General features: G+C 35.7%; 1 long non-coding RNA gene across 1 annotated transcript in view; it reads left to right on the top strand.

Moving 5' to 3' along the window:
* The first annotated feature begins 3,240 nt into the window (after window positions 1–3,240).
* LOC134737042 (uncharacterized) overlaps window positions 3,241–24,770 on the top strand; it is a 33,626-nt gene continuing 12,096 nt past the window's right edge. Inside the window, exons 1-2 of the long non-coding RNA XR_010121593.1 lie at window positions 3,241–3,307; window positions 4,302–4,372. This is a non-coding gene — a long non-coding RNA (uncharacterized lncRNA). The remainder of the gene's footprint in view (window positions 3,308–4,301; window positions 4,373–24,770) is intronic.

Below are 24,770 nucleotides of genomic sequence, written 5' to 3'. Positions count from 1 at the left end.
TCTTAAAAAGGAACTGTAGCTGATTGATATATACAATAACCCCATGATAAAACAACACTGTCATCTGCTTTTCTGAAACATAGTTTTTGTTATTTCTTCGATGATGGTTCTGTTCAAATACTTATGCCACCAGCTTCTATATATAGTACACAAAATTTCCTAAATTGTTTCCTTTATTTTAGCCAGTAGGCAGGAAGACTTTCAGTTCACCTTCTTCTGGTCCATTCTTTTCTTCTTCTTTATTCTTACATTGCAGAAAGTAAAAAAAAAAAAAAAAAAAAAAAAAATAGCTCCAGAATAATTTTGAAGTCCTGTTTTCTTTTAAATTAGTTATAACTAGATTAGATACTATTTTCTCCTCCAATCATACTTAAAATTACTAAAGAAAAAAGGGAAATTGAATCAGGGTGGAATTGAAGTGAGCTTCTTTCTCAGTCTTAAGCAGCAATTGCTCCATAAACTGTGCATCTTCATTCACTGTATTTGCCATTGGAACCATGATGCTGATGAATTGTATCAACACGGACCCACAAATCCTTCGTTCAGCCTGTCCCAGATAAAACCAAACAGACTTGCTAGCTTCATCACTCAAAACATTGGCTTGAATTTGAAGATCTCCAAAGTAATGACCATGTAATGAAGACCTGGCTTACTTAATAGTCTGGGATTATGAGAAAATCTTACGGCTTTATAAACCCACTCTGCTTTTGGCTGTGTTAACGTGTTGTTCATTTAGTAGTTCCTCTTTCACATTTAGAGCAGAAATTTCCCTTCTTTAGTTGTTTTGGTAGTAATCAACATTATATAAATGAAATCAATGTGGCTCCACTGAGAGAGTGCAGGCTTTGGACTCAGAAGACATTAACTCAAGTTTCAATTCCACCATTTATTGGCAGTGAAGCACTGAGTTAGTCAGATAACTGCTCCGAGCCTCATTTATCTAATTTGTGATATTGAATAATATGATTATTTTGCCCTACTCAATATTCTTCCCTATCTCTTTCCACCATAGAAAGGAAAGTCATTGTTAGGGCATCATATTCCTGTGCATTAAAACTTAAGTGTACACAGCAATTTTACAGCCTTGTATTTGAGTGTCCAAAATGAAACTGTCTTTTATTTCCATATCTTCATATAATTTCACTCTCAAGCTGCAATTTGGCTTGGTAGCAGAACACTTAATGTAATGAAATCGAAGTCAATTTAGTCATTTCAGTGTTTTAACTGTGATTTCAAACTGAACTTATTCAACTTAGTTTTTGTTTTTTAGGTCCCCTCTCTTGCTCTTTTCTCCTTGCAATGTTCATCCAAGTGCTGTAGACCTTACATATGAAGCTCCCACTGAGTAGATGCATCTGGTTTTGTGATTAGCAATTGTCCATGGTGGATTCCACTGAGATGTACAATTCCACTGAGATTATCTGAAATATATTATTCCCATGTTTTATCATCCACTTCTTATTCCAAGATCTACTCATGCTTTTTGGCTCACGAAACACGTAATCATCCTTGAGATCAACATGTCTTCATCACTACCACAAGCCCTATTGATCTACCACTTCAAGGGCCTCTGGGACTTTGGATGCTCTGCACCTCTTTGAGGACCCAGGTGTCTTGGGGGGAAAGTGCCTCCTGTTCTCATCTGTGCCTAGATGTTCCTTGCCACTAGCCTACTGTACTGCAGGGCTCCATGCCTAGTGAAAGGGAGAGGGAGCCTAAAGCTTGCATCTTAAACTCAGAGGAGTCAACATATTAATTAGTTCAAATATTAGAAGTAACCATATAGCCAGAGAACAGAGCAAATTAGCCTAGCTCAAATGGGGACCAAAATGATTGTCTGTCTATAGTGGTGCCTATAAACACAGGATCTGGAGTCTGACTACCAGGACCAAATCCCTGCTTCACCACTTACATCCTGTGTACCCTTAGATGTGTTATTTGGCCTCTATATGTTGCAGTTTTCCTCATTCTTAAAATAGGCTACTAATAGTATAAGAATATCTTCATAGTGTTGTGAGGATTAAATAAGTTAATAGACATAAAACGTGGAGCAGTGTTGCCTATAATAAAACTCAATATTAGATAGCAGTCTTACAACTGCTGTGATACTTTTATTCCTTAGTGAATCACACAGAAGTAATTGCCTATATATCCACTAGGCTTGCAAAAACTCTTTCTTCAGAAGGCTATTTAGCCAAAATCTCCTTAAAACTCCAGAAAAGTGAATTTTATTTAAGTTAGAAAGGTTACTCCTAGTTCATAACCCCTAAGCAGAGATTTCCAGAGGATCATTTAATTCTAATTCATTTCTCCTTGGTTGAGAGAGAACACTGGAAGTAAGAGTGAACATAGTATGTATTTAAAAAACAAATCTCCATTTACAAAATTCAGCATAAAAAGAAAAATAGGAAAATTTAAACTCTGTATACAACACTAAACACAAGTTCAATATCTTATTAAAATAATGTGGCATGTCAGTTTAGACTGAGCCTCTCACTTCATTAACTCATTGTTGTCATTAGTTTTCACTTCAGGGATTTTTAGATAGTTCAAAATTCCCCATGTTTCCAGAGCTCCCTGGAGCATTTTCTGCAAGGTTGTTGATTTATCCCAGAAGCTGTAGTTCTTTACACCTGCTGAGCTGAACCTACCCTTTGACCCCCCTCACAGCAGCAAGTCTATGGTGGAGCCACTGAGTTAGACTCCATGCCTTTGTGGTTATTTTTCTGTAAAAAAAAATTTGTATTGAAGATTACCAAAATGTTGGAAATGTCATGTAGCCTCTCCTTTATCCAAAGAAGATCAATTTGCTCTCATATTCATGCACAATAGCCATCATTTTTATTATTCCTTACTTAGTTATTCTAATTGCTTCATTCTGCCCTTTTTTAAAACTTAGCTCATATTTCTTTCATGACACATTCCCTCTCTTTTTTTAAGCTGTAAATGTTCTTGGACTCTTCAGAAGAGTCAGATGCTGTTTATCAGAGTCTCTAAGAATAGTGGCCTCTTATAATACTCCTACATAAAGAAATCACAAATAGACACCTTTCTACATCTCCATATTCTATGACCTATGAATAAATTTTCAAATGAAGCTTGAAAATGAAATAAAAGCCTTACATTTCATGCAATGACTTTTAAACTCCAAGTCATCATGAAAGAGAATGGGGAGAATTTTGGTGGAAGAAACTTAGGATAAAGGGAAAGAGATGTTTTGAAAACAGCACTTCTGATCAACCCAGATATGGCTGCCATGAAATCTGCTTCTGATTTGAAGGAAGATCTCAGCTCTACAAAAAATTTTGTATGTATAAGATGTTGGGCTTTCAGACTAGCTTCCAGGGTCTTTTCTTACACTTCCTGAAAGAGTTTGTGGACTTTTAGCACCTTAGACAATCTAAAACAAACTGTATGCTAGAGTGAAAATTTTTGAGACTAGAACGGGAATCTAGTCTGTTCATGAACTCTGGTCATAATCAATAAATCAACTGGGATAGAAATGACATCTTAAGTATTTGAGTCTCCAGATCCATGAACACACTATAGCTCTCTATTTAGATAGTGTTTAATTTTGCTGAGCAGCATTATATAGTTTTCAGCATACGGTTTTGCTCATCTTTAAAAATATTTTATATTTTTGGTGCTATTGTATTTTACTTTTCATACTATTATAAATCATATTGGTTTTTAGCTTCAATTTCTGATTTTTGCTAGAATCTAGGAATACATTTTCATAAATTTATTTTGTATCCTGCACACTTGCTAAACTTTCTTATTAGGTCTAGTTGCTTTCTTGTAAGTTCGTAGGATTTTTCTACATAAACAATGATATTTCTTTGAATAAAGCCAGTGATACTTCCTCCCTCCAACCTCAGTCTTTCATTTCTTACTCTTGCCTTAAGACATCCATGCCTTCTTCTTTATTTTAGTAGCAAAGCGCTTTTTACCATTAATTATGAATGCTACCAGTAAAATTTTCATAAAGATTCTTTATAAAATTGAAGCAACTCTCTTCTGTTGCTAGCTAGCTGAGATTATTTTTTATCAGAAATGAATGTTAGTATTTGTCAAATGCTTTTTCTGCATCTTTTTTGAAATGATATTATGGCTTTTTCAGTTTGTTACTGTACTGAATTATATTGAATTAAACCAACTTTGAGCATGATACTTTATGAATACAATTTATATAGTGTTAGGTTTTATTTACTAACTAACATTTTGTGAAGAATTTTTACATTAATTTTCAGGATGGACATTGGTCTATAGCTTTCTTTTCTTGTTTTTCTTTTTTTGATCAGGTTTTTGGTATTAAAGTTATGCTGGCCTCAGAGAATGAGTTAGGAAGCATTCTCCTCATTTATCTTGAAAGGTCTGTATAAAATTTAAATCCTTCAATTTTTATTGAAATTTGCTTATTAAATAATATGGTTTATCTTGGTAAATATTCTGTGTGTCACTGAAAATAACACATATTCTGCTGTTGGTGGTGAAATATTGTAAAATGTCAATTGGGTCAAAATAGTTGAGAGTGGTGTTCAACTATTCTATGTCCTTATCGATTTTCTATTTGTTCTGTCAATTATTGAGAAAGGTGTGTTGAAATCTTTGCCTACAATTACAGATTTTTCTCTTCTCCTGGCATTTTTATCAAGTTTGACTTATGATTTTTGAAGCTGTTATTCAGTGTATAAACACTGAAGTTTGCTATGTACTTTTTATAAGTTTATGCCATTGTCATAATGAACTTCCCTTGTCATTGCTAATATTCTTCATTTAACATACTTCTACTACATATACTGATATTAGTGTAACTATTTCAAGTTTTTAATTAGTTTTGGAATGAGTTTTCTTTTTTATCCTTTTATTTTTAACTTATTTGTGTGTGTGTGTTTTTTAAGTGAGTTTCTTACAGGCAAATGTCTTGCTTTCTGCCAGGTTCTGCCTTTTAATTTGTGTGCTTAGGTCATCTACGTTTAATGTGATTATTGATATGATTGCATTTGAACCTACCATTATGCTATTTGTTTTATTTTAAATCTTGCACTGCCAATTCTTTTGGATTAATTGACCTTTTACATAATTTTATTTTATTTTGTTTATTGACTTACTTGTTGAAATTTTTTTGGTTGCTTGAGAGTTTATAGTCTGCAACTTTAACTTATTACAGTTTAATTTAAGTAATATATCACTTCATGTATGATACAGTTGGATATTTTTTCCCTCAAATCTCATGTTGAAGTGTGATCCTCAGTGTTGGAGGTGGACCCTAGTGGGAGGTGTTTGAGTAATGGTGGTGGATCCCTCATGAATGGCTTGGTGCCCCCCCTGCAGTAATGAGTGAGTTATTGCTCTATTAGTTCATGCAAGAGCTGGTTGCTACAAACAGGCTGGCACCTCCTCCCCATTCTCTCTTACTCCCTCTCTTACTATGTGATGTTCCTGCTCCCCCGTCAGCTTCCACCATGATTGTAAGCTTCCTGAGGCCTCACCAGAAGCAGATGACAGCACTAAGTTTCTTGTACAGTCTGCAGAATCATGAGCCAAAATAAATCTCTTGTCATTATCAATTACCCCATTTCAGATATTCTTTTATAGCAATATAAAATAAACTAACACAATGTATAAGAGGCTTACAAGATTCCATTTTCTCCCTCACAATTTTACCCCATCATCACATACCATGTTTGTATCATAAACCCAAGGATACATTGCTATTGTGTTTTCTTTAAACACACAATGATCTTTTACAAAGATTTTAAAATACAAAAATACCAAAAATCATAATGTTTTGTCTATTTCCTCTCATTCTTTATTATCATTGGGTAGGCTTGTTCTTTCTATTTCCATCTTATCTAATTCACATTCTTTTAGCTTTTGTAAGTTTGAAAAAATTCTCCATTTTGTCTTCATTTTTGAAAGATATTTTCACTGGACATAAAATTCTAGATTGACAGTGTTTTTCCTTAGAGATTTAAAGATGTTGTTTCGTAGTCTTCTGGTTTATATGCTTTCTGATAAGAAATGTGTTTTCATTCCTTGCTTTCTTTTTCTTTTTCTCCTCTAGATACTTTTAAGATTTTTCCTTTTATCACCGATTTTAAGCAATTTAATTGTTTGAGGTATCTTGATGCAGTTTTATTTGTGTTTCTATGTATTCAGGGTTCCTTAAGCTTTAAGGTATTTATAGATTTTTAAAAATCAAATTTGGAAAATCCTTATTGCACTATTCCTAAAAATGTCCCCTCCCCACTTCCTTTCTTCAGGAACAACTACAATTATACATATATTTGCCATTTGAAATTGTTCCAGTGTACATTGAATCTCTGTTTGTGTGTTTTCTGGTCAGTTTTGTCTCTGTGTTTCATTCTGGATAGTTTCTACAGCTTTAGTCTCAATAGTTAATTCTTCTGCAATGTGTAATCTGCTATTAATTCCATTAAGCATTTTTCACTTCAAATATTTTCAAGTCAAGAAATTTGATTGGGGTTTTAATGTTTATTCCTTGTATTATTCTAAGGTCTCACATTACATATTGTAAATTATAATTTAAAAACACGCAGATAAAGTTTGGGACAGAAAATGTCAAAGGGGTAGCGCTGCTGATAAATGGGCTCATAGAGGTACAGTACAACATTCCAGCCACACCTGAACTTTAATGAGCCAAGAAGAGAAATGCAACACTTTCTGCATGTGAAGGAGGGACATTGAACCTCATTTTCCTGTCCCTGTTTTTATTCTTTACAATCCATCTGTTTTTAATTCCTGTTATCTAAATGGCTGATGGAATACCTTTTTAAAACACTCGGAATGTCAGCATGTGAACTGAAAGATGCATCGTACCATAATCGCATTTTCTCTAGGAATTTTCACATTGTTCATTTTTATTCAAGCCTGATTAAGTGCCTGCAAAGAGACAAAGCGACATTATCTGAATTAACAAAGTAGTCTTTGCCAGCATTACTTCTAACTCGTTTCCATGAAGAAATGTCAGCTTGTGAATTAGGAGACTTTACACAAATCACTTGCTGACATTTTCTAATCTCTCTTTTTATTCTATTAGAAAAAATATATATAACAAATGATGATTTAATAGTGCTTGTTCCCAATTATTACTCCAAATTTCTATGAATATGTATAGCATTCTCAGGAGAGTTGGAAAATCAGCTATTTCCCCTCATTCAGAAGTTAGAATTAGTCATGGGCTGATTGAATCAACTGTGCAAAGCATTATTTAAAAGCAAGTCTCTGATGGGTTCTAGTTCTTTGTGAAAACGCACCATTGTAATAAATATTCTAGCCACTCTAAGGAAAAAGAAAATCAAAATTGACAGTGGTCTTCTGAAGAAGACCATTTATTCCACATTTCCACTTTATGAGTGAAAAAAAGATATTTGATTATGAAAAGCATATTAATCAGTTGATTCTAACGAAGTTGTGAACAAGTTGTTTTGAAGGTTTGAGTGGAATTGTGAAAGCCTGGGGGTGGGAGTGGAAAGGTAAGAGGAAGAGAGATTTCTTAAAAGGGTAGAGTAGAAAGATTTTTATATAATGTTTTCTGACATTATATTACATTTAGGTTATTTGCTAGAGTAGTATTGTCTACTATAAGATTAGGAAAGTCAAAAGTAAATGCCAAGAGCCTTGCTCTGGAGTTAAAAATACCAGGGCTTGAATATTGTCATTTTCTAGTTGCATAACTTTGGCCCAATATTTAATTTAATTCTTAAAGCCCCAGTTGCATTGTCTGTAAGATGTCATAATAATGGTGCCTACCTCATTAGAATTACAAGATATAATACATGTGTCCAGTTTTAGGACTCACTTTAAAATAGTACTATCTTGTTATTGTTTATAAGATGTGTTTTTGCCTTGTTTTTGCCTACATGGATCACTGATTTTATGTAAGAGAAGGATTAAGGATTCAACTCCTTTTTAAAATCCTGTCGATAATTTCTGTCTTTAATTTTTTATTTTTAATGTTTAATTGACAAATAAAGATTATATATATTCAAGATGTACAATGTTATGGTTTTAAATACACATGCATTGAGTAATTATTACCACCATCAAATTAATTAACACATCCATCACTGCCCATGCTGTACTCTAGATCACCAGAACTTGATCATTTTGCAACTGTAAGTTTGTGCCCTTTGACAAACATCTCCTTATTTCCCTCACTCCCCCAGCTTCTGGTAACCACTGTTCTACTCACTGTAGTTATGAATTCAATACATTTTTAGATTCCACATATAAGTGAGATCATCCAGTCATTAGCTTTCTGTGTCTGGCTTATTTTACTTAGCATAATATATTCCAGGTTCATTCATATGTTGCAAATGATATAATTGCCATTAGTTTTATGGCTGAATAGTATTCATCCATTAATAGAATTTAGGTTGTTTCCAACTTTGGGTATTGTAAATAATGCTGTAACAAACATGGGGATACAAATATCTCTGAGATACTGATTTCATTTCCTTTGGATGTAAACTTAGAAGGATTGCTGAATTAGGAGGTGGTTCTAGTTTTAATTTTTAAGGCACCTCCATACTGTTTTCCATAATGGCTACACCAATTTACATTCCAATCAACAGTATATGTGAGTTTCCTTTTCTCTATCCCCAACATTTGTTATCTTTCTTTTTTTGATAATAGCCATCTTAACAGGTGTAAGGTAGTATCTCATTGTAGTTTGCTTTGCCTTCCTCTGATGACTAGTGATGTTGAGCCCATTTGTATATATCTGTTGGTCACTGTGTGTCTTCTTTGAAAAAAGTGAATATTCAGGTATTTTTGCCCATTTTAATTGGGTTGTTTTTTTTTGTGATTGAGTGAGCTCCTTATATATTTTGAATATTACCCCTTATCAGATATATGAATATATCACATTAATAGACTGGAGGATAAAAATAATATGATCATCCTAATAGATTCAGAAAAAGCATTTGAAAAAATTTCAATATCTTTTCATAATAAAAGCTCTCAACAAAATAGGCATAGAAGAAATGTATCTCAACATAATAAAGGTCATTAATTACAAGTCCACAGATAACTTCATACTCAATGGTGAAAAGCTAAAAGTTTTTCCTCTAAGGTTAAGAACAAGACAAGGATGCCCACTCTTGCCAGTTCTGTTTAACATAGTGCTAGAAGTCCTAGCCAGAGCAATCAGGCAAGAGAAAGAAATAGAAGGCATCCATCCAAATAGAAAAAGAAGTTAAATTGTCCCTATTTACAGACAACATAATTTCATATATAGAAAACCCTAAAGATTTCACCAAAAAATGTTAGAACTAATAATCAAATTTAGTAAAGTTACAGGATACAAAATCAATGTACAAATTGTTGTAGCTTTATATACTAACAAACTATCTGAAAAAGAAAGAAAATCATCTCATTTATAATAGCATCATGATTAAAATATTTAGAAATAAATTTAAGAAGGTGAAGGATTTGTACAATAAAAACTATAAGATACTGATGAAAGAAATTAAAGGTATGAATACATTAAATGGAAAGATATTCCATGGTTATTTTATTCAACACCTCCTCAGAAGCTGATTAGGGCCAGGGATAAGTCCTGGTGCTCAGTAACCCCGTGCAGTGTTCCTAGCTACTTCCCTCTTCAGTCCTAGTGTTTGCATCATCTCTCCATTTACTTTCAGTGTTTCCTCTCAACAGATCTGTTGGAAATATGCCAGTTTACTCGATATTTTGGTCTCTCTTACTGGAAGAGGCTCTTCCTGGCTGTGTCTAGTTAGCCACCTTGTCTCTCTTACAAATTAATTTTAGACAATGTCTTCTGACCACAATGTGATGAAATTAGTGCTTAATGGCAAAAAGATCATTCAAAACAGCCCCCATATACTTTGAGACTGAAAAAAATTCTAATAAGTTTTAACACAATGTGACTTGTATATTATAGTTTTTGTGTATGTTACATATGTTGTATGTATTATTCATTAAAATCAACTGTGATCAAAGCATTTATTGCTACCAACTATTTGTGGTTATATTCAATATGTATTTTTCTTTTGTACTACATTTGTTCAAGTCTCATATTATGTCCTTTAATAAGATGCTGAAGTTTTATTTTTATAGTTATCATGCTTATTTTATGTTACCAATGTTATCATTGGAAGAATAAATACTTTTGAACTGTGTGAGTTACTCTTTCTGTGGGATTCCATATAGAGTTCAACCAATTTGCTATACTTAGTACATGCCTCCTTTCACTTGTCTTAACATGACTAAGCCCTGTCATCCCATCTGTTCTTGTGGTGAGAAGCATGTGTCACTTATTTTTATTATTCATATTTCTGTTCCTATTCAGATTACTTATTCTTTTTCTGACTTTGAAAAGGGGTTACTTGAAGAACATTTACTAGACACATAGAATGACAATTGTGCATCATGCGTTGCTGTAACTGGTATTGGTATTTTAGAAAAATATATTCCTCTTATCATTGAATGAGATTTTTTCCCTGATGTTCCCAATCAGCAACATAAAGTCTTCTGGAATGAGAAGAATGTACTTATGCATTCTTCACTTGGTTAGTCACAAGATACTTATTAGATTTAAAGCAATATTGGAACATAGCCTTAATAAAAATAGCAGCTCATACTTATTGAGTGCTTATTGTGTAGCAGGTATGGCTGTAGGGGATTTATATAGATTTACTAACATAGTTTGGATGTGGATATTTTATTTCAAAATAATCATAAACAGCATTTTACACTTCTTCCTACAGTGAGATAAGCTTGCTGTTTGTCTCACTAATTTGTTTAACATAGAAAAATTGGTTTAGTTCAGATTAAGTGTTAGGAGAGTTGGTGATAAGTTTTCAGCATTTTCCTCTTGCCCTCATTATTACGATTAAGATTGCCACAACACATTAGAATAGCATAATTTCAGTTATTATTTGCATAGGCTATGGAAAAATATACAAAGTCAGCCAAATGTAATTTATTATTTGGCCTTTAATACACTTAAACTCTTGCCATTGACTATAACAGATTATAAATGATTCTTCCATTTTTAAAAATCTCCCTTCTCTGTTCATTTGATGCTATTTATGAAAGCTATATTCACTGCCTTTGCATGCTTAGTTTTCACTATTGCTTAGATAAATGAGGGGAAATTTTGTATACAGTTCTCATATACTCTGTGGAGACAGGATCTGGCCTTACTATGTTTTCATAAAAACTTATGTCTCCTGTAGACAATTATTTCCAAATGTCAGTAACTATTCACTCATACTTCATTTTTTAGTTCCATAGTGTATCTATAGAATCAAGAAATTCAGATTTTAACTCTCTTTTGAGTCAAACTCTTTAGGCTTGCCTTTAATCTTCACCTATTCTGGGCAAAAACTCCATCTTTCTAATCCCTAGATAGATAAGTGTTTGCCCTCAGGCAGGATTCTACCCCACTTCTATTCCTTTGAAGTTTAGTGAATAGAACAGGGGTACTCCTACCAACTCTTACTGAGGGAAAGAAGTAAATAAAATAAACAAAACATACAAGCTTTTAATATGCACTGAAATACTTTATTTCAGGAAATTCTAATTTCTCTTATGTATTTGTTCGCTTTGAAGAACTAGCTTGCTAGTTAGTCTTTGAATGTTCATGTTTCATTTTTCCTCTCCCTTCAATATAAATCAAGGTTATTTGGCATTTTAGCATTATTGGCATTTTAGTCCAGATAAGTCTTTTTTTGTATGTGAGGAATCTATCCTAGGCATTGCAGGATATTTAGCAGCAGCAGCCCTGGCCTCTACCCACTAGATTCCAATAGCAGCCTCTCTTCAGCTGTGACAACCAAACATAGCTATGGACCTTGCCAAATGTCCCATTAGAGGCAAAAGTGCCTGCAATTGAGGACTACCGTTTTATGTTATATTTAATTGCAGATATTTAATTATAATCATAGATAATATTAATCTAATATTTAGAAATAAATAATTACAGAAAGCAAAGGTAGTTATTCTTACAAAATATTTTAGAAGTTTGTATTTAAAAGCAACTGCAGTTTACCTTAGAACAACAGAGGTTTGAACTGCACAGGTCCACTTACACTTGGATGTTTTTCTGCCTCTGCTACCCCTGAGACAGCAAGACCAATCCCATCTCTTCCTCCTCTGCCTCAGCCTATGAAACATGAAGACAAAGAGGATGAAGACCTTTATCCTGATCTATTAACACATCCTCTTAATGAAAGCAAATTATACTTTTTCTTTCTTATGATTTTCTTAATAATATTTTCTTTTTTCTAGATTACTTTTACTGTAGACTACAGTATATAATTCATATACAAAATATGTGTTAATTAACTCTTTATGTTATTGGTAAGGTTTCTGGTCAACAGTCGGCTATTTGTGGTTAAGTTTCAGGGGAATCAAAAGTTGTATGTGGTTTGACTACCCAGACAGTTGGCACATCTAACCCTCATGTTGTTTAAGGTTTAACTGTAGAATATTTTTTAAAACTTATCTGATTAGCGAAAAAAGTTAAATAATTCAGAATATTGGAATAATGTTACTATGTTCAAGAACATTGCATTATAGATACCAGGGCAGAGCAGCTAGCTGTTAGGCCTTTTGTGTGATAGTGACTGAGATGCACTACTCATTCTTTCATTCAGCAATTTTGAAATTATTACTCTGCCCTAGAAACTAAGCAAAGAACAAGAGATGCAGAAATGGAAAAACAGCATCATTGCCTTCAGGTAAAATGTTGTATGGCAAATAATTTTTCAGAAGATATAATCTTCATAAACTTAAGAAATAGCATGAGGCAGACATTAAATAAAAGTTTAATTCTACATTTTATCAGTTTGTGCCAAACTAATCTATTGCATACTTTTGCAGGTTTCCATAAAAAGTAAAATTTTACTAATTTTAGTTAGTGAAAGATTGTTATATGTTACCCAAAATTATCTAATAAATCTTTTTTGCCTTTTTCATATTTAGTCAAACAATATTAATAAGAACTTTGCCAAATAAAAATTTTAGGTATCTATTATCATGACTACATAAAATAATTTGAAATTGATTTGTCATTTGTTTATGTTCATACACTTGTTCCAACTTGTGCATTTCTCTTAACATTATATATTCAAGATACATCATGAAAAATACATGTATTTCATTCATATACAATAAATGTAGAAAATGTCTTTGTAAGAGAATGCTATGCAGTATTTGCACTTGCCCCACTGTCTTAGTCCATTTTGTGCTGCTATAACAGAATACCTGAAATTGGGTAATTTATAACTTAATTTTGTGCAGCTATAACAGGATACCTGAGATTGGTAACTTAGAAACTTCTTGGCTCATGGTTCAGAAGTCTGGGAAGTCCAAGACTGAGGGCCTGGCATCTAGTGAGGGTCTTCTTCCTGAGTCATCTCATAGCAGAAGACAGGAGGGTGAGAGAGAGAACAAAAGGGGAGCCACACTCACCTTTTTATAAGAAACTCACTCTCACAAAACAGCAGTAAGCCATTCATGAGGGCAGAGCTGTCATGGCCCAACCACCTCTCATTAGACCTCACCACCCAACACCATTGTGTAGGAGATTAAATTCCCAACACATGCTTTTTGGGGGATGCCTTCAAAACCTTAGCACTGACAAATAAACACTACAAGCATTTCCGGTGGTTCCTTATTGCAAATGATACTACCATGAAAAGTCTTGTCATTTCTTGTGTACCTGTGTGAGAATTTCTGTACAGCAGACATCTAGTGCTATGTGCACAACTTTACTATATATTGCCAAGTAGCCCTCTAAAGTAGTTATGACAATTTCCACTTCCACAAAAATTTCTGATAATTTCTATATACCTTCATTCTTAGCAACAGTTGATATTCTTACTTTTCTTATAATCTGGGGCAACTTGATGGATGGATAATTATCACTTCATGGTTTAAGTTTGCATTTTCCTGATGATTAATAAGAATGAATGTTTTTTATTTCTTTTTCCATAAATTGCCTGTTCATATCTTTTTCCCATTTATTTTTCTATTGAGTTGTTTGGCTTCTACTTACTACTTGAAGAATTTATGTGTTCTTGTTTGTAGTCCTTTGTCACTTGTCTGAGTTGCATATGTTTCCTCCTGGTGAATTACTGTCTTTTCCATTTGTTTGTTTTTTATCAAATTGAAGTTTTTAGCTTTATTCCTTCATTAAATTAACTTTAAATTCTTATTAATTTCATCAAATTAACCCATTTCCTTAAGTTTTATTCTATATGTATCTTATTTAAGAATACCTTTCCCTACTCCACTATTGTAATTTTTTCTCTGTGATCTCTTTTCAAATGTTTAATTTTTGCTTTTCACATTTGTTTTTAACCCATTTAAAATATATTTTTGTAGATACTGACAATAGGAATATATTTTTACTTTTTTAGTATGAATAAATCTATTCCCTCCGTAATATTATTTGAGAAATTTAGTATTTTCCCATTGGTTTGTAAAACTACATTTCTCACATGCCAAATTTCCTTATAAGAATAATCCTTGTGGGTGGACTACATCCTCTTTCTTGGACCTATTGGTCCTCGTTTTCTAAAATAACGTTTTAATAAAGTTAAAGTTTTTAAAATAAACTTTATTTTTTAGAACAGTTTTAGATTTTGCAAAAATCTAAATTGCAAACACAGTACAGATTCCAACATATTACTTTTCTTCTTCTTCTTCTTCTTTTTTTTTTTTTTTTTTTTTTTTTTTTTTTTTTTTTTTTTTTTTTTGAGACAGAGTCTGGCTCTGTCGCCCAGGATGGAATGCAGTGGCACAATCTTGGCTCACTGCAACCTCTGCCTCCCGGGTTCAAGCCATTCTCCTGCCTCAGCCTCCTGAGTAGCTGGGATTACAGGCATGCACCACCATATCTGGCTAATTTTTTTTGTATTTTTAGTAGAGACAGGGTTTTACCATGGTGGTCAGGCTGGTCTCAAATTCCTGACCTCAAATGTTCTGTCCATCTTGGCCTCCCAAATCTTGGGATTACAGGTGTGAACCACCATGCCCAGCCCAGAGTTCCCACACATTTTCCACATAATTTCCTCTATCGTTAATATATTAGTATGGTAATTTGTTACAGTTTATGAAATAAATTAGTACATTATTAACTCCAGTCCATTCTTTAGTCATATTTTCCTAGTTTTTACCTAATGTCTTCTGTCTGTCCCAAGATCTCATCCAGAAGACCACATTACATTTAGTTGTCCTATCTTCTTAGGCTCCTCTAGGTTGACAGCTTCTCAGACTTTCCTGGTTTCTGATGACTTTCACAATTTTTAGGAGTGTTTATCAGATATTTTGTAGAATGTCACTCCACTGGTTTTTGTCTGATGTTTTTCTCATGATTAGACTGGGGTTTTAGGTTTTTGGACCCACTTATTTTCCTGACATGCTCTCTTCAGAAAACTTTAATATGTGAATCATAAAACTACATACATTTTTGGTGCATGAGACTGACATCTGAACCAAGTTTTGGGAGGTGGGGGCAGTCAATCCTGTCTCAGTAGGGTAATGTCTTTGTCCATTTGAGTTGCTATAAAGGGATACCTGAGACTAGGTAATTTACCAAGAAAAGAGGTTCATTTGGCTCACAGTTCTGCAGGCTGTACAGGAAGCATGGCACCAGCACCTCCTTCTGGTGAGGGCCTCAGGAAACTTTTAATCATGGCAGAAGGCAGAGGGGAGCTGGCATCACATGGCAAGAGAGAAGGAAAGAGAGAAGAGGAGGCACCAGGCTTTTGTCCAGCAGCCAGATCTCATGGCAACTAAGAGTGAGAAACTCACTGATGCTAGGATGACACTAAGCCATTCATGAAGGATTTGCTCCTATGACCCAAACACCTCTCACCAGACCCCATCATGAACACAGAAATCAAATTGCAACATGACATGTGGAGGGGACAAAGATCCAAAGAATATCAGGTAGCTACAACAGTTACATATGTGGAGACAACAGTGACTCCATTTTGGATGCTCTCTGCCATGTAGATTTTTGATTAGCCCCATTCCCATGAATGCCTCCTGGGTCTTACTTTATTTGCTGTTCCTAGTGTAAGAACATGTCAACTTTGATGTTATTGCACAAGTTATAGGCTACATTCCACAAAGCATTCTTGCCTGTTCTGGAAGGTTGCCTTTAATTGTCTTTATACTACGTATATCCTTTCTCTATGGTATGGAAGCCCTGAGTCTGGGGAGTAACAATGCCAAAGTCTTCCTGTCTTGCTGTCACCCAAGACCATGCTTCTGTCTGCAAGTTCTCCCCAATAAAGTACCCTTTGCCAACAAACTGGATTTGTCTGCCTTGTTCTTTGGTTTCTCAGCTCTTTGGTATTTGGGGGCCATTTTGCAGACATGGCCCTTTCACAGAACACGTTGTTCATTGAAACAAATTTAAAACTTTTTGAATTAAGTTCTAAACTATATCCTAGTGAATGCAAAATAACAGATTATTCTTGTAAATTTCTCCACAGGATGTCAATTATGAATCTGTGGTGATAATCTTTGTGAGGTGTCTGATTTTCTCCTATTGTCTAACATGTTACTCTTCCTGAGATCAGTTATTGTCTTATATATTTTCAAAAAAGCTTTCAACTTTGCTTTTAATATTTTAATATTCAATATAGCTTGAATGTATTTTGTGCTGCTGTCAGTAAAAGGTATAATTTTATTTTTTCTTTATGGACAATCAATTATACCAATACTGTTTGTTGAATGCTCTGGTCTTCCCCCACTGATTTGAAAGACTCTGCTCCATAGAAAAGGCTCTTCATATATTTTGTACAATTCCACCCATAGCTTCCAGAAGAGGAACGTCTGGCTTAGCATGCATACTTCAAAGGGTCTAATCAGCTCTTCCTCCTGCCATATCCCCTTGTATGGTGAAAAGAGACTGCAAGACTAGGGACATTTCCATTCAGAATCCATGCCTCAATTTTAAACCTACCTAATGATACCGTAGATGCTAGAATTTCCTACCCAAATAACGCTGAGCTTACTTATAAGACCTGCACAATCTGTTTTCCCCGAGGAGGAAAGACAATGCCACTAATAGGCGTACTTCTAAGCATGAGGGCTGGCCAAGTGGAGGCTGTTTTGGAAAGAGAGAGAGAGAGAGAGTGAGTGTGTGTGTGTGTGTGTGTGTAAAGAGCTTAGCTATATAGGCTAGAGCTCTGGCGTCCACACATATGTGTGCACGAAACACATGGGAATAGGAAGATAACAAGGGTGGGTGAAGTCTCAGGATTGGTAGTCAGAGACCTGCTTTTCCTGCACCACCACATACTTTAGCACACTTACCCCAGACCTCACAAATTTTAGGGGTTTCTTCTATTTGGGTTTCTAGCTTCTCTATCATATTTCATTGTTCTATTTGTCTATTTCTATACCAGTATTATAGTGTTAATATAACAACTAATCAAAAAAGCAAAATTTCTGATTTTGTTCAAAATTATCTGTTATTCTTGTTTTTTTATTCTCTATTATAATTTTTTGAGTCAGCCTATCAAGTTCCAAAAAGAAGCGTCTCCCTTAAACTATCATTTTTTAAAAATTTATAAAAGAAAGAGCATTAACTGACTCACAGTTCCACATGGCTGGGGAGGCCTCAGGAAACTTACAATCATAGCAAAAGGTGAAGGGGAAGCAAGGACCTTCTTCACATGGTGGCAGGAGAGAGAGGAGTGAAGAGAAAAGAGGGGAGAGCCCCTAATAAAAAAAAGTTTAAATCTCATTAGATCTAATGAGATCTAAATTGAGTTAGATCTAATGAGACCCAATGAGAACTCACTCACTATCACAAGAACAGCATGGGGAAAACCACCCTCATGATCCAATCACCTTCCACCAGGTATCCCTCTAGACATGTGGGGATTATGGGGATTACAATTCAATGTGAGATTTGGGTAGGGACACAACCAAACCATATCAACTATTGTCAGCGTTGTTTTGAAATCCTTGGTTAGCATAGCTTGAGTACAGATCTCAAAAAAGGAAAAAGAAAACCCAATATCTATAGTTTTAAAATATGGTCTTTTAGCACTATAGGTATTACAAGCAAAGGAGAAGTTCACTAAATTATTGGTTTGGAAGGAATGCATTCATATGGACTCAGATGTGGTTCCCATATTTCATTTCTATACACATTAATATATGCACAGTGCTGTCTCCTGAGTCTGAAGGTGACTTGGGGGCTTCATACAAATACTCTCCAAGTTGCAGACAAATGGAAAGAACAAAAGATGTGCCTCTTTTTTCATTTTCTTTTAAAGCTACCATTTTATTGGGTGCTTATTATGGACTGAATGACTTTCAAAGTGCTTTATATATATTATCTCGTTTCACCTTTGCATGAAACACATGAACTAAAACTAATTGTCTTCACCTTGCCCATGAGAAATTGAGGCTCTGGGAGGTGAAAATCATTTGTCCAGGATGACACAGTTAATGATCATAAACTAACCCTTTTAAAAATCATCATTTTTTTTCTCCTTTCAGTTTAAAGGCTTTCTTTTAGCCTAATCAATTAATTTTCTTTTTTATATTTTTACTTCCTCATATTGATGCTTGCTGTCTTAGCCTCTAAATCAGTGGTTCTAGATAGGGATAACTTTTCTCTCTAGGGAATATTTGGCAATGTTTAAAGATATTTTTTATTGTCACAGCTGGAGGAAGGGTCGCCGCTAGCATCTAGTGGGTAGAGACCAAGGATGCTGCTAAACATCCTTCAGTTCACAGGACAATATCCACAACAAAGAATTGTCTAAACCAAAATGTCAATAGCGGTGATGTTGAGAAACCCATTTCCAGATAACACAGGGACATGTAAAACTCATTATAAAACATATGTACACATAAGTATATGTGTGTATATGTTTGCATGTGTGTGAGTATATTGTAATCACTATTTAGCTAACACTTTCTTACTCGATGCCCTTCATCTGAGATTCTCAAAGTAATTTACCAATATTACCTTGTTAATCTTGGTCCAATGCTCTAGAATAGGTGACAACATGATTACCCTTGTTTTATTAATTCAGAGACACAGATGGATTATATACTTTGTAAAACTATTGAAAAACGCATTTCATTGTCTTCTGTATCAAACATTATGTGATAATTGATAGTTTCTTCCTTTCTTCTGCTTATAAAAGGTGGGTGACTTTTTCCAGGTAATAATACATTTTCTACTTTTCAAGATGCTATTGAATTGAGCACTTACTTCTTAGCACAGAAAGGAATCTATTTTTTTTTTTTTTTTGCCCCAAACTGGAAAATACCCAACAGCCCATCAAAAGTAGAACAGATAATTAAATTCTGGTATATTTATACAATAGAACAGCAATAAGTGAATGAATTACAGTTACAGCAATACAAATTACACATACATAATGTTGAGCAAAAGAAGCAACAAACACACACATTTAAACTTTGTGTGTGTGTATCAACAGTTTGTTTCTTTTTATTTTTTATTTTTCTAATTATACTTTAAGTTCTGGGATACATGTACAGAACATGCAGGTTTGTTACATAGGTATACATGTGCCATGGTGGTTTGCTGCACCCATCAATCCATCACCTATTTTAGGTATTTCTCCTAATGCTATTCCTCCCCTAGCCCCCCGACCCCCTGACACACCCCAGTGTGTGATGTTCCCCTCTCTGTCCACATGATCTCATTATTCAACTCCCACTTATAAGTGAGAACATGTAGTGTTCGGTTTTCTGTTCCTGTGTTAGTTTGCTGAGAATGATTGCTTCCAGCTTCATCCATGTCCCTGCAAAGAACATGAACTCATCCTTTTTATGGCTGCATAGTATTCCATGGTGTATATGTGACACATTTTCTTTATCCAGTCTATCGTTGATGGGCATTTGGGTTGGTTCCAAGTCTTTGCTATTGTGAACAGTGCCGCAATAAACATATGTCTGTATGTGTCTTTATAGTAGAATGATTTATAATCCTTTGGGTATATAACCAGTAATGGGATTGCTGGGTCAAATGGTATTTCTGGTTCTAGATCCTTGAGGAATCGCCACACTGTCTTCCACATTTTAAAACTTTATTTGGGTAGGTATAACCATTTTTCAACTTGAAGTAAAATCTAAGGAAAAGTTTTATAAAAGACTGAAATAGTTTAGGGATTTAGAATCCCCACAAAAACTAAATGAAGAAATTGACTAATCAGGAAAAAACACCACCACTAGGTCTTATACTTAATATTTGAAAGCAAATCATTTTAGAGTCATTCTAAAAAGATTGTTACTAAAACCATTGATTTTTAATGAATCATAAATCTAGATGTGGCTGTTAAAGAATATTTCATGCTGGGGGCATCAGTTACAAGGGCAAGTCTCTCTTCCTTGTTCTCAGAACTAGTGGAATTATTATATTTGAGTAATGAAATGATTTATTAATTATGTATCAACAAGATAAAGAAAGATGGATTGATAGGCACAAATCTTTATCTAAGTGGGATTATATATAGAATTGAGTAGGCAGTTCCATTATCTTTTATCCAGATAATTGGCTTATACACTTTTCCATCTTCTGTACTCTCAGATCCCATACAGTGATACATGTATCACAAAAATGTGAGTAAAAATAACATGTCCCTTCCAGACAGAGGTTAAGAAAAACAGAAACAAAAACAAAAAACCCTGTGCAATTCTCCAGTCTCCTTTTTTTGATACTGCAGCAAACCCTGAACCTCATGTTGAGATGTCAGTTCCTCCCTTAACCAGGACCCTTGGCAACTGTGAAGCAGGGCCTGTTCTGTGCTTCTTTGACCACGTAATAAAGCTTTATTGTATTAAACCACTGAAATTCATGAATAATGTTTTACTACAGCGTAACCTCCTTTATCCTGACTGGTGTATATGGCAACACTTCTTTGGTACATAAATACTACAATAAAAGCTGGTTGCAACTATATCTTTATGAAGCACTATTGTCTTCTCTGAAAGAATAATAAGTAGATACAGAATTAATGTAAGTTCTAATATTAGCACTACCACTATTGCCTGATGCTATGGCTGAATTTAAATCTAAGCCTGCTCATCTGTATAGATATTGTCCAAATCATTTAAATTTCCTGTGCCACTATTTTTTTTAACTACAATAAAGTTATAAAAGTTGGGAAAAGGGGCCAGGGGTAGTGGCTCACACCTATAATCCCAGAACTAATCCTCATCCCAGGATGAGGCAGGTGGATCATCTGAGGTAATGAGTTTGAAACCAGCCTGGCCTACATGGTAAAACCCATCTCTACTAAATACAAAGATTAGTCAGGCATGGTAGCGAGCACCTGTAATCCCAGCTACTTGAAAGGCTGAGGTGGGAGAATCACTTGAACCTGGGAGGTGAAGGTTGCACTTGGCTGAGATTGCACCACTGCACTCCAGCTTGGGCAACAGAGTGAGACTACAGCTCCAAAAAATATTTTAAAAAGGTTAGAGAGCTACAGCTCCCAGCATGAGAGACACAGAAGATGGTTGATTTCCGCATTTCCAACTGAGGTACCGGGTTCATCTCACTGGGGCTTATCAGACAGTGCGTGCAGGACAGTGGGTGCAGCACACCGAGCATGAGCTGAAGCAGGGCAAGGCATCACCTCACCTGGGAAGTGCAAGGGGTCAGGGAATTCCCTTTCCTAGTCAAGCAAAGCTGTGACAGACGGCACCTGGAAAATTGGGTCACTCCCACAGTAATACTGTGCTTTTCCAATGGCCTTAGCAAACGGCACACCAGGAGATTATATCCTGTGCCTGGCTTGGAAGGTCCCATGCCCACAAAGCCTCCCTCATTGCTAGCACAGCAGCCTGAGATCGAACTGCAAGGCGTCAGTGAGGCTGGGGGAGGGGTGCCTGAAATTGCTGAGGCTTGAGTAGGTAAACAAAGTGGCCAGGAAGCTCGAACTGGGTGGAGCCCACGCAGCTCAAGGAGGCCTGCCTGCCTCTATAGATTCCACCTCTGGGGACAGGGCATAGCCAAACAAAAGGCAGCAGGAACCTCTGCAGACTTAAATGTCCCTGTCTGACAGCTTTGAAGAGAGTAGTGGTTCTCCCAGCTCAGAGTTTGAGATCTGAGAACAGACAGGCTGCCTCCTCAAGTGGGTCCCTGACCCCTGAGTAGCTTAACTGGGAGGCACCCCCCAGTAGGGGCAGACTGACACCTCACACGGCCGGGTACCCCACTGAGATGAAACTTACAAAGGAATGATCAGACAGCAACATTTGCTGTTCAGCAATATTCGCTGTTCTGCAGCCTCTGCTGCTGATACCCAGGCAAACAGGGTCTGGAGTGGACTTCCAGCAAACTCCAACAGACCTGCAGCTGAGGGTCCTGACTGTTAGAAGGAAAACTAACAAACAGAAAGGACATCCACACCAAACCCCATCTGTATGGCACCATCATCAAAGACCAAAGGTAGATAAAACCACAAAGATGGGGAAAAAACAGAGCAGAAAATTTGAAAATTCAAAAAATCAGAGCACCTCTCCCCCTCCAAAGGAACGCAGCTCCTCACCAGCAATGGAAGAAAGCTGGATGGAGAATGATTTTGACGAGTTGAGAGAAGAAGGCTTCAGATGATCAAACTTCTCCAAGCTAAAGGAGGAGGTTCGAACCCATCACAAAGAAGCTAACAACCTTGAAAAAAGATTAGACGAAGGGCTAACTAGAATAATCAGTGTAGAGAAGTCCTTAAATGACCTGATGGAGCCGAAAACCATGGCACGAGAACTACATGATGAATGCACAAGCCTCAGTAGCCGATTTGATCAACTGGAAGAAAGGGTATCAGTGATGGAAGATGAAATGAATGAAATGAAGCGAGAAGAGAAGGTTAGAGAAAAAAGAATGAAAATAAACGAACAAAGCCTCCAAGAAATATGGGACTATGTGAAAAGACCAAATCTACATCTGATTGGTGTACCTGAAAGTGACGGGGAGAATGGAACCAACTTGGAAAACACTATGCAGGATATTATCCAGAAGAACTTCCCCAACCTAGCAAGGCAGGCCAACATTCAAATTCAGGAAACACAGACAACGCCACAAAGATACTCCTCAAGAAGAGCAACTCCAAGACACATAATTGTCAGATTCACCAAAGTTGAAATGAAGGAAAAAACGTTAAGGGCAGCCAGAGAGAAAGGTTGGGTTACCCACAAAGGGAAGCCCATCCGATTAACAGCAGATCTCTCAACAGAAACTCTACAAGCCAGAAGAGAGTGGGGGCCAATATTCAACATTCTTAAAGAAAAAGAATTTTCAACCCAGAATTTCATATCCAGCCAAACTTAGCTTCATAAGTGAAGGAGAAATAAAATCCTTTACAGACAACCAAATGCTGAGAGATTTTGTCACCACCAGGCCTGTTCTACAAGAGCTCCTGAAGGAAGCACTAAACATGGAAAGGAACAACCAGTACCAGCCACTGCAAAAACATGCCAAATTGTAAAGACCATCGATGCTAGGAAGAAACTGCATCAACTAACAAGCAAAATAACCAGCTAACATCATAATGACAGGATCAAATTCACACATAACAATATTAATCTTAAATGTAAATGGGCTAAATGCTCCAATTAAAAGACACAGACTGGCAAATTGGATAAAGAGTCAGGACCCATCAGTGTGCTGTATTCAGGGGACACATCTCACGTGCAGAGACACACATAGGCTCAAAAGAAAGGGACGGAGGAAGATCTACCACGCAAATGGAGAACAAAAAAGGCAGGGGTTGCAATCCTAGTCTCTGATAAAACAGACTTTAAACCAACAAAGATCAAAAGAGACAAAGAAGGCCATTGCATAATGGTAAAGGGATCAATTCAACAAGAAGAGCTAACTATCCTAAATATATATGCACCCAATACAGGAGCACCCAAGTTCATAAAGCAAGTCCTTAGAGACTTACAAAGAGACTTAGGCTCCCACACAATAATAATGGGAGACTTTAACACCCCACTGTCAACATTAGTCAGATCAACGAGACAGAAAGTTAACAAGGATATCCAGGAATTGAACTCAGCTCTGCAACAAGCAGACCTAATAGACATGTATAGAACTCTCCACCCCAAATCAACAGAATATACATTCTTCTCAGCACCACATTGCACTTATTCCAAAACTGACCACATAGTTGGAAGTAAAGGACTCCTCAGCAAATGTAAAAGAACAGAAATTATAACAAACTGTGTCTCAGACCACAGTGCAATCAAACTAGAACTCAGGATTAAGAAACTCACTCAAAACCTCTCAACTACATGGAAACTGAACAACCTGCTCCTGAATGACTACTGGGTACATAACGAAATGAAGGCAGAAATAAACATGTTCTTTGAAACCAATGAGAACAAAGACACAACATACCAGAATCTCTGGGACACATTTAAGGCAGTGTGTAGCGGGAAATTTATAGCACTAAATGCCCACGAGAGAAAGCAGGAAAGATCTAAAATCGACACCCTAACATCACAATGAAAAGAACTAGAGAAGCAAGAGCAAATACATTCAAAAGCTAGCAGAAGGCAAGAAATAACTAAGATCAGAGCAGAACCGAAGGAGATAGAGACACAAAACACCCTTCAAAAAATCAATGAATCCAGCGGCTGGTTTTTTGAAAAGATTAACAAAATTGATAGACCGCTAGTAAGACTAATAAAGAAGAAAAGAGAGAAGAATCAAATAGACGCAATAAAAAATGACAAAGGGGATATCACCACGGATCCCACAG

This window comes from Symphalangus syndactylus, chromosome 6 (genome assembly GCF_028878055.3).
Source record: "Symphalangus syndactylus isolate Jambi chromosome 6, NHGRI_mSymSyn1-v2.1_pri, whole genome shotgun sequence".
Taxonomy (NCBI): Eukaryota; Metazoa; Chordata; class Mammalia; order Primates; family Hylobatidae; genus Symphalangus; species Symphalangus syndactylus.
This window is presented reverse-complemented; position numbering and strand designations above follow the sequence as displayed.